The sequence below is a fragment of the Mixophyes fleayi genome, chromosome 4 (assembly GCF_038048845.1).
Source record: "Mixophyes fleayi isolate aMixFle1 chromosome 4, aMixFle1.hap1, whole genome shotgun sequence".
NCBI lineage: Eukaryota > Metazoa > Chordata > Amphibia > Anura > Limnodynastidae > Mixophyes > Mixophyes fleayi.
This window is the reverse complement of record NC_134405.1, coordinates 76,066,102-76,077,467: the sequence shown is the minus strand read 5'-3', so window position 1 is coordinate 76,077,467 and position 11,366 is coordinate 76,066,102. Positions and strand designations below refer to the sequence as shown.

At 40.4% G+C, this 11,366-nt stretch overlaps 1 long non-coding RNA gene across 1 annotated transcript; it reads left to right on the top strand.

The window, feature by feature from the left end:
• Nucleotides 1–1,277: 1,277 nt before the first annotated feature.
• Nucleotides 1,278–5,735, top strand: LOC142149893 (uncharacterized). Its single transcript, XR_012690906.1, has 3 exons — nucleotides 1,278–1,522; nucleotides 2,452–2,799; nucleotides 2,902–5,735. It is a non-coding gene; the product is annotated as an uncharacterized LOC142149893 (long non-coding RNA).
• Nucleotides 5,736–11,366: the final 5,631 nt, after the last annotated feature.

The window sequence follows — 11,366 nt, the reverse complement described above, 5'->3', positions numbered from 1 at the left end:
TGTTTTGCGTGATTGCTTTGTTTATCATATCGTTCAACGCATCATGATGATGGCAACTGAAAAATGTCAAACTGTTCCTATATTGGTTGTAGCTGGATGGATTGGAGAGTTCCTTACTGAATGTGAGCAGCAAATTGCCTATCTTGAAGCCCATATGCAAAAACAAGATTTTGTGGTGCAGGGTGACTTTCAAGGACATGAGATTGCAGATATTTGGGGTGGATTAAAAGTTTCAATGGGGCGCTCCCAAAGCGTGAAATGGATGCACACCTACTGTATGTAAGTGCATGACAGAGAAATAGTGCCATATGTACAAAATAAATGTATTGCCCCATCACATTTTTGCAGCCTTTTAAATGATCCTCCGTCAGTGCTAAATATATATCTCAGCATTTTTGCCTCATTAATTAACATCTGTTATCAGCGCTATTTGCAGAGATAACAGATGACTTAACAGTGCAATTTATCATGACAGTCAGGGGCGGATTGGCCATACAACCTACAGGGACTTTTCCCGATAGGCCGCTGGCCTCAGGAGGCCGCTGCATGTATTTTTTGTCTTTTTAAAAAAAAAAATTGTAAGTGCCCCCCCGGAACGGGTGCTAGCGGAGGGGGTCTGTGTGGTAGTGGATGGCTGACCCCTCCTTCGGGACCAGCCACCTTCCTGAATGTGGCCGCGGCGCGGATCCCTGTGTCTGGCTGCTTCCTCCTATCAGAACAATAGACAGGAGTCACATGGGATGCCAACTGTCACGTGATGCACATCCCATGTGACTCCTATCTATAGCACTGATAGGAGGAAGCAGCCAGATATGCAGAGCGGCAGGAGAGGCTGTCTTCATCTCTCAGACAGCTGATGTTACAAGGTAAGTGTAAGTGGGAGGGGAGAGGAGAGGTATGTTAATACAGTGTGTGATTGGGGGGCTTTTAGTATATAGATAGTGTGTGAGGGAAAGAGGGGTATGTTAATATAGTGTGTGAGTGTGATGGGGGCTTTTAAAATAAATAAATAAATAAATAAATAAATAAATATATACATATATATATATATATATATATAGTGTGAAGGGGGGTTCTTAATATTAAGTGCTAGGGATAGAAGGGAGGGGGGTTCTTAAAAGAGAGTGTGAGGGGGTTTCTTAATATCATTTATGTGGGAGGTAGGCTATTAAATTAATGGTGGTGTTTAGGTGGGGGCTAATTATTTAATGGGTAATATCTTATTTGTGGGATGATGGTGGGGCAATTTCATTTATTGGTGGGGCCTATTAATTTAAGATGGGGAAGCTTGGGGTCTATTAATTGAATGTGGTGCTGAGTTTGGGGAAAGGATGGCTATTTAGTAAATGTATATGCTATTGATTTAATGCCGGGGATGGTTGGAGTTTTCTAAATTTCATGTACCCATTTTGTTTCCAAATAGGTCCTCCAACATTCCAGGATCCAGACAAGCAGCAACTGAGCTAAAGACACCAGCAGCTACAGGAGGTGAAAATGACAAGAACAGGACACACGTATACAGGTACACACACTGGGCACACATTCTCTGGGCACACACACGGGCAGACACACTGGGTGCACACACATACTGAGCCGCGCCTACAATTTATTTGGCCCCTCCCACATGAGGCCACTTTCAGACTTTTTTCCAGGGCCACTTTAAGTTCCCAATCCGCCCCTGATGACAGTCATACTGGAAGAGCACATCCGATAAGAGGCTGTCCTGGCGATGACTGTGCCCCATTGTCACGTCTTCTGCCACTTGCTTATCGCAGCGGCAAAAGAAGGAACTTCCAGATTCTCACCTGGGTCCTGATTCATTAAGGATCTTAACTTAAGAAACTTCTTATTGCAGTCTCCTGAACAAAACCATGTTACAATGCAAGGGGTGCAAATTAGTATTCTGTTTTGCACATATGTTAAATACTGACTGTTTTTTCATGTAACACACAAATATCAACTTTAAATTTCAGTGTACAAAAAAGCTATCAAGTATTTGTGTGCTACATGAAAAAACAGTCAGTATTTTACTTATGTGCAAAACAGAATACTAATTTGCACCCCTTGCATTGTAACATGGTTTTGTCCAGGAGACTGAAATAAGAAGTTTCTTAAGTTAAGATCCTTAATGAATCAGGCCCCTGGTGTCTGTGCTGCACATGCACGACCATCATGTGCACCGTCCATCCAAAGATCCCTCTCCGGTGATGGCTCCGTCAGCTATCATAGTCAAACTCTGAAAAGTTTATTGGAGCTTGATAAATTGATCCAGACCGCATTCCCCATTGAGAATTATGGGCACTGCTGTACTCTGCGGTAGATTAACTCCTGGATTAGGCTTTTCTTAAATAGCCACATACCTACATTTGCCTAAACCATGTAAAAAGAGCCATTTCCACATGGTTTTAGGTTTAATTTTAATTTAAACCTAAAATGTTATTTTCATTTTAGGCTCCAAATTGTTTCCATACTGGCTGGGAGCACGTTGTCTGCACATTGCTTGAGGAGCACTAGAATCACTGACTAGGTAATGAGAAAAAATTAATAACCATTTTGTGGGGAGAGGTACATTAACGGGTGGGCAGTTATATAACAGTTATTTCGGTTATATTATTTAGCTCAGTAATGCACAGGCTTCGATATGCATTAATGTCTATTAGTGGGTTTACTTGCTCTTTAAAAACAAGCACACACCATGTTATTGACAGAAACAAGCTGGGCAAGTGTGAATTGAACATGTGTTTGTGTTCTCCGGAGTCTGTCTGACATTCAGAGAGAAGGGCTGGTTACATACAAAAGGTAATCCTCAATCAATATATTATAACTGGCTTTCAGTCAGTGCAAGACTTCTGTCTTCTGTGCTCTTTAAAGCAGTCACTCAAACAACAAAGTCTCTTTCAGATATTCACGGACGAGGATTGACAGATGTCTGCCTTCCAACATCATTGTGCTGTATAGATTGACTGTCACAAGACAAGATGTGTAATCAATGCAAAGGTAGCGCTGTGATGAACTGAACACCACCACAACTGTCACAGCAGTAAACGAGTAAAAGTGTTACCGATAAGTAGATGTTTTCAGGAGAGCCATTTTTATGGTAATAAGGCATCATATTAGGGAGCCATGTTTTGGGATGACACAAATACTTGATAGCTTATTTGTACACTGAAATTTAAAGTTGATATTTGTGTGCTTCATGAAAAAACAGTCAGTATTTAACTTATTTAACTTATGTGCAAAACAAAATACTAATTTGCACCCCTTGTATTGTAACATGGTTTTGTCTAGGAGACTGAAATAAAAAGTTTCTCAAGTTAAGATCCTTAATGAATCAGGCCCCTAATGTAGAGTTGAACTTAGGTTGGATTCTAACTTTAAAATAACTTGCAGTCTCTCATCCCAAAAAATCAGAGTATATATAGCACACAATACATGTGTGTAACTATGCATCAATCTTAATATCATATTTCAAAGTCCTGGCACCTGTAGTTCCACAATTGTACTTATTTTTCACTTACAAGTATTACCCTGACATCACCACCCAAAGAAGAGCCCCAATGCTATTTAGCATAGGGCTAATTTGCCCTGGGTGGGTGGCATACATTTTATGCTGGCCTAATTTCCCCTACGAAAATCAACCCCATGCTGAATGGGCTGGTGCTGGTTTCCCAGTGTCAAAGTGGACCCATTATGACCATTTTAATACTCAAAACTGCAAAAATAACAACAGATAGGAATATTATACAGTCACATCAGGGAAGAATGGGACCAAGGGATTATTAGCAGCTCAAGTGCAAATGACCTTGAAAATATACCTGTCATTGTTCCTTAGTCCAGGTATTATGCAAATAATGGCCTAATGTAGTGTAGACATAAATGAGGACTCCGGTTACAGAAATAATATTTGACAATGTGTCTCCTCGGATCTACTCTGCTACAACATTCCAACATACTCGTTCTGGACTCCATATGGCAACATACTCTCCAACATGATTTGCTGAATCAGAATAAAAGGATTGGTAGACATTCTAAGAACCCGCTATATATATTAACTCTGAATCTGTCTTCATTTCACCAGCTGGGAGCCCTGGATACAGTACAGGTACACCACTCAGATAGCCCGTCTGTCACCTAGAGTTAGGGGCAGAGACGGGAGCCAGCCTTCTGTGCACTGACAATTGCGGTTTTGCCAGGCTCAGAGTGACTGAGAGCCTGTCAGGATTCATGTGGAGCTGTCACTGTCCCACAGTAATAAATGAGTTTATGAAAATTGGAACTTTACATTAATTGGGTCAGTGACCCGTAACTCTGTGGATGAATACACGAGACGTAATGAAATTACCGCAGAGGCATCAGCGCTATTAATCTCTTGTGTGAAGAATCCTCTGTTTCCATGCACACAAACTCTTGCAGCTGGGCTAGATGTTCTGCAGACCTTCCCCAGCCCCCATCCATGTGCTGGATTTAAAGTTCAAAGTAAAATGTATTATTTATGCCATTTGTCTTTCATTTTTCTGTAATTGATATAAAGAATGTATATGAGGTAAAGGTGAAGTCTTATTTGGTAACATATGCTGCGCTGAAATGAAAGCAGTCAGCCATGAAACCGGTTCTCCATCATCATTAGGGGTTTCTCATTTTTAAAGCTACAAATACTGCTTGCACAGTGTAAGCGTAATTATAGTCACAATTATAAAATAAAACTATGTTAATGATTGGTTGGTTTAATGAGCTTGCTGTATTGCTGTACTCCACCTTCTTTGTGCTCGTTCGGTCTTTATGTACAACTTGTATTTTGTGTGTTTGGCTATTCTGACTTTCCGCCACTGCGGAGTTTTCTGGTGCCTGCAATTAAATGATGTGGATGATCATAAGGAGTTCAGGGTTGTATTAGGCCAATAAATGAGGGGTAGGACAGAGCATATTCTGGGGAATAAAATAGTAAATACACATGTTTTATGGTTTTATGTCATTGTGTAGTTTAGCAGTTTCTTCTTTGGTGAAACAGTAGATCTAATATTGAATAAAGTAATTTATTTGCCTCTCATACCTAATAATACACTACAATAAATTATATTATTGGTAAGTTGGCGCAATAAAATGATTAGGTCCAACCAGTCATATACCTGAATGTGACAGATTTGCTTTTACTAATAGCACTAATCAGACCAGATATAATTGTTTTGGATACTCCAGGCACATTTGTGGTGTCCAGCTTATCACTGCTGCACCCTTAACTCTGACACATCCTAAATGTATAGAATAATCTTTTATGTTCCCTACTAGTAATTAGTATTATCATGGATTTGTTAATGATGGAAGACATAGGTGTCACAACATACCCAAATCCTCACCCTCATATGAGCAGAAGTTTAATACAATGGGAAAAAAATATTGTATTACATGTGGTGCACTAATATTTTAGACTAAAGTTCCTGTCACATAGCGCATAATTCCTGCCACCCTTCTCTATCTGCCAACCAACGTATCCCATTCATTATTGACCCATATACATTATACAGCTTCTTTGGCTCTGGAAAATCAGGTAAGAGTCAGACTGATTCCAATCAGCAAAAGAACCTGCATAATTTATATGTCACATAGATTGTAAGCTTGCGAGCAGGGCCTTCTCACCTCTTTGTCTGTTTTACCCAGTTTGTTTATTACTGTGTTTGTCCTCAATTGTAGAGCGCTACAGAATTTGCTGGCGCTATATAAATAAATGTTGATGATGATGATGATGTGTCAGTGATTAAAACAAATGGCATTCACATGGTAACACTGCAGTGAGGGCAGGGATAGTGCAAGGAGACCTTGTGCTCCTCCCTCACTTTCGGAGGCGCTGGATTGCACCATTATTGTAAAAACAGTGCCCCTTCTATACAAACCGCCAACAGGAACTTAACGATGGTCTGTAGCCCCTGTAATTTTGCATGCCTCTACCCAGGTTTATCTAGCCTTTCTATGAGTCTGGGACTGACCCCAATAAATGTCAGGAGTGGAAGTACCAGTATTTGAACAGTTATATGGTCATGTGACTGCTTGATGAATTTTCAGGCTCATGCAGAGGTGAACGCATGTAGGGTTTTATGCATATAATATGTTTTTTTTACTTCTGCCCATGCCCACAAAGCACTAGTAATGCTTGCAGCATAACTAGACCGAGTCTCATCTTGTGATTATGGCTGCCTGCAGGCCCTTATGATTGAAGAGACAGAACAGGGGAATGAGGGGGCATTTAAGGGCGTGTCGGAGCAAATGCAACTTATGTACCCTGAGACTCAGATGCATATGCCGCTGTCAGGAGATGAGAAACGCGCAGGTGTTTGATCTAATATAAGTTATGAACTAATAATGATGACAGTCACCTTAGAGAGTCACCTAAACTCGAACGTTATCCTGTTGACTTATAACAAATCAATCAATTTGGTCTTTGATGAAAAGAGCCTTCTCCTGTTATAATATTTTACACTGGCGGCGTACAGTGTTTTCCTATTATGTTATTTAATTAAAAAAGAAAATGCATTTTATTGCAAATACTGTATACACTCTGACAGATGAATGATGACTGATAATGTCATAAGAGATTTACAATTAGTTACATTTTCAGTGAATCATTTTCTATGACAGTTTTACTTGAAAATGAACACCAGAAAGCAAGCAGTGTCGTATAGAATGTAAAACACTGCAGGGAGTCTTTGAGACAGTTACACAACAAAGACATATTTAGAAATATTCAATGAATGTCCCGGGATACAACATTTTAAACATATTTTAGAACAATTGTTGGCAATTTTCTGTCACTCTTTTAGAAATGTTTATAAATTGTTCAACTATTTCCTGAGAAGGAGTCCCAACGCACCAATACCATAATTATAGCCAGGGGTAGAGTTACATAGCATATTTTGGTGACTGAGGACCCTGAGGAGAGCCTCACCTTGAAGCCAGATCACAGCGGATGTAATAGCGGGGGTGGGTCATGCTGGTCTATTTGACTGGAGTAGATCATCATCATCATCATCATTATTTATTTATATAGCGCCACTAATTCCGCCATTGGAGCTTACAGTCTAAATTCCCTAACATACACACACACTCACACACAGACAGACAGAGAGACAGAGAGGGAGAGACTAGGGTCAATTTTGATAGCAGCCAATTAACCTACCAGTATGTTTTTGGAGTGTGGGAGGAAACCGGAGCACCCGAAGGAAACCCACGCAAACATGGGGAGAACATACAAACTCCACACAGATAAGGCCATGGTCGGGAATCAAACTCATGACCCCAGTGCTGTGAGGCAGAAATGCTAGTAGATCATCATATTCTTTTATAAACTCCTTCTTGCCTTGTATGTTCCAACAGCATAATAACTGTTTGTCATGAATCCGAATTGTAAAGTGCTACAGAATTTGCTGGCGCTATATAGATAAATGTTGATGATGATCATGATGATCTCTGCCCAACACTGATCCAGATCCAAGTGAACCACACATGAAAATTAAACTTCACTCATTTATTTTTAGACCTCACATTATACAAACATGATTTGCGTACCTTAGGTGTGTATCTGGGACAGAGACAAGGATGACTAGATGAAGGATGTCACAATTTTGTTTCATGAAGTGTTGGGAGGTTTACTATCTACTTCTGGAGATTTTAGCTGACATACATTGATTCCTTTTAAAATAATAGTAATTAGAGCTCTGACATTCCCTCCCTTCACTTTTCACAAACAGTAGTATACCTAGAAACGGGTGGGGTATGGAATAATGATGATGATTATCCCGACAAGACTTACCCCGACGTCTTCACACCGAAGGACTCCTTCCCAATGAGGCTGCAGGACGACTGATGTGCCCACCGACTGCAAGCAATCGCAGTGAATGAAGAAGCCGGTGCCACTTGATGACGTCACTAGGAACCGCAAAGCTGTTCTCAGGGGTAATGTAGGTATGCGGCCCTGGACAATGTACAACGCTTTGTAAAGTACATTGTCCTTGGCCGCATTGGCAGAATTCACCAAATATAATGTTATTTTACAAGGTAATCTTTTTTTGCCACATAGCTGTATTGACCATTCTGACATTATAAGCACATGACTCGGGGGCAGCATTTAAATGGTTTATGTTATTTTATTTTATTTTAGTCATGTTTTGCACAGTTCATATTGTATTTACTCACAATGCAAATGCTGGGCCTGATTCACACATATCTGCCGATTTTCAGGATATTGTAGTCATAATCACTCTGCACATGCCCAGAACCGGACAATACGCCACTGTGCACAACAGACACTTAGCACAACTGACAATTTCGGGGCGTGAGCACTGAGGGGAAGGGGCATTGTGCCATAGTCAATTTACAGTAAGTGCGTGCCCCTCCTCCATGCGCCATAATCATCTGCTGCGGCACTATATACATAAATAAATCAATGCGCAATTGTGCAAGAAAAAATATATACTGCACTACGTAAATGATTGGTTACTACATTTCCTGCAGCGACTTTTCATTTCCTTATAATTCCCAGTATGGGTTACATTATTGCCTATATATCTCCTACAGTCTCTCTTACGTATTCCCTCCTGCTGAGCAGAATGCCGCTGTCTCTTTTTCTCACGTCTCCAAATGTCTCTTCCTATCTCTCTGCTGCCTGTTTGTGATGATTGAAATCTTGCAATGCTTAATCTGGGAGTGATTAAAGAGCCTCATTTCTCGGAAGGCTCAGCACCCATCTTCTCCTGTGATAAATGGGCCTCTAACATCCTCTGATCCCATTATATTGTGATTAATTGTGCCAGTTTAAGTCAATAATTCATTTGTTAAAAATAGGCCTGACATGGCACCATTTGTCTTAGGGGAGAGGGAAGAAACTGCATCCACTTCATATTTAACCTTTAAGCTGCCAGTTGGCCTACACTACCCAATTATTAACACCTTCATTGATGAATAAAGGGATCATCACAGATTGCTGAGATAATCTTTTTATAAGCAATCGCTCCTTCTCATTCTGTTGTCATTAATTAGTATAACTCCCAGTGGAATTAGAGAAATTGTTATCTATCTGTTTTTCTTCCTCTCGAAAAGAGGGGGTGAATCTGAATAGTAATGTAAAGATGTTTCCCTGGAAGATTTATAACTGGCAATGACCCTATTTTAAAGTATTAACCAACTCCACTGAACAACTTGTCCTGTTCTCTATGCGGCATATGCAACTATACAATGTAATGTGTATTAAATGCCGTTTGAGCTTTCTGTCCTATATACAGGGCCAGTCCAACCACTAGGTGAAACTAGGCAGTTGCCTAGGGAGCCAAGGTTTAGGGGGTGCCTATAACACTGAATGAGACATATTTCAGTGTTTCGCATTTTCCCACAGTGCCTGCACACTTAGCCCCGACCACTAACATAGAGGGGCAGCAGCTAACAGCTGGGAGTTATGCCGGGAGGGTGACGGGCAGCTATGATGTCACAGCCCAACACCACGCTCACAGTCTGACAGAACAGAAGAAGCTGCCACTCCACACAAGGTAAGAATGGTCATCTTAGCGACTGAGGATGGTGGTGTGCACCCAAGTAATGAAACATGAGCCTTTAGCCCTCTGCATGAAAGCTGTGGGGTATTTATTTTGCTGTTTGGGATGGAGCCCAACACACATTTTACATTTTAGTACAGCCCAATGGTAAATCACAGTAAAACTGATATTTTATCAGTCTGTCTGTCCGTCCCAGGACCCTAATGTTAGTAGATATTGGAGGTTTTCTAGTTCTAAATTTTCTCAGGAGTGCTGCACAGTGATCTCATCGCAAGCTGAGCCCGAATTATGAAGCCTTGTATAACTGCTGAACATACCTCGCAGGTGCTTCCACAGTAGGACACAGCTGGAGAGGATCAGCAGACCTAGGCCTGCATACGATATTTGGGTTGCAACAAGCCCATAGAGCCCCTGGGTTACTACTGCTGCTGCCCCTACAGCTACTTCACTGTATCTATGTATCTATCTTAAACTTGATTACATTTTGTTCATATCCCAATTTTTTCTGTTACACTGCGTCTCAAACATCAGATTATAATCTCTGTGACTAAGAATATAAATCTAAAAGCAAATAAATCTGCAAAAAGGTTTTGATGGAACATCAGCTGTATTTGCAACACAGTAAAATCTCTCAAGCATGTAACAACTTGTAATTGCATTGAACGCATTATAAATGCTGGCTTAGTCTTGTGAAAGCTCATTTTATCAAAGTATAAATTGCAATACTTGACAATTGCTGCGCTGTGGCGATTACTTATGGCATAGCATATATCTCCAGCTTTAATTTCTGAAATATCCAATTTATATCAGCCTATTAAATATCTAAAAATGCTGTAATATTTTTTTTTTTGCAATTTGCTATTCCGGGCCATGGTATAGTGTCAGGGTAAATAGGTTGCAAGGGCTTTTACACACACACACACACACACACACACACACACACACACACACACACACACACACTGCCCTGCAGCCCTGGGGCCTTGGATTTCATTCCGACCAGGGCACTGTGTAGAGTAGGTATAGGTTTATGGGTTGTGTCCAGGAGATTTCCCTTCAATTCAAACACATACTGGTAGATTAATTGGCTTCTGATTGAATTGGGTCTTATGTGTATGTGTTTATGTGTCTGTGGTTGGGAAATTAGATTGTAAGCTCCTCTGAGGCAGGGACTCTTCACAGCTTTTTGCGTGAAATATGCACATCTCGAATGCAGGGCTATGTGTTCTATTTTCTCTCATATTATTTTCTTTACGTGTTTTACCACCAGATTGTTCCAGATCCATCGTCTTGAAACAAAAATAATACATTATTTAAAAAAAACCAATAATACCCATGTAAACATGTCCAACATATTACAATAACCTGGACTGCATCTGTAATATATTTTCACTGTAAAAAAAAACCATAATAACGTGAACTAAAAAATATTGAGAGTTTATTTTTGACAAAGTTCTTTCTAAAAGTCGTTTTTTCGTCTTTTAATCAGAACAGTCGAGTTAATGTGTTTGCTGAAAGAAAACAGTTATTAAAGCTTGTACCAAATGTTCTGGCAAATCAATGGTTCTTAGTAGGGGTCCAAAGCATAGTCCCCCTTCTGAAATCCCTCATTCCTGTTCCCTGCGCAAGCACTGGCCTGTGTTCTGTCTCCATAAATTACTCTTCCCCTTTAGCTGTGTCAGGGGAACATAAGAAAGCTGTATATAATTTCTGGCATTCCAAGGCCTTTCTACTCCTGACATCTGCCTGTGTTTGTGACAGTAGAAGCACATTCCTAACTCATTATCTTGGAAGGCAATGGAATCCAGGCGGTGACACTGCCATTAATCA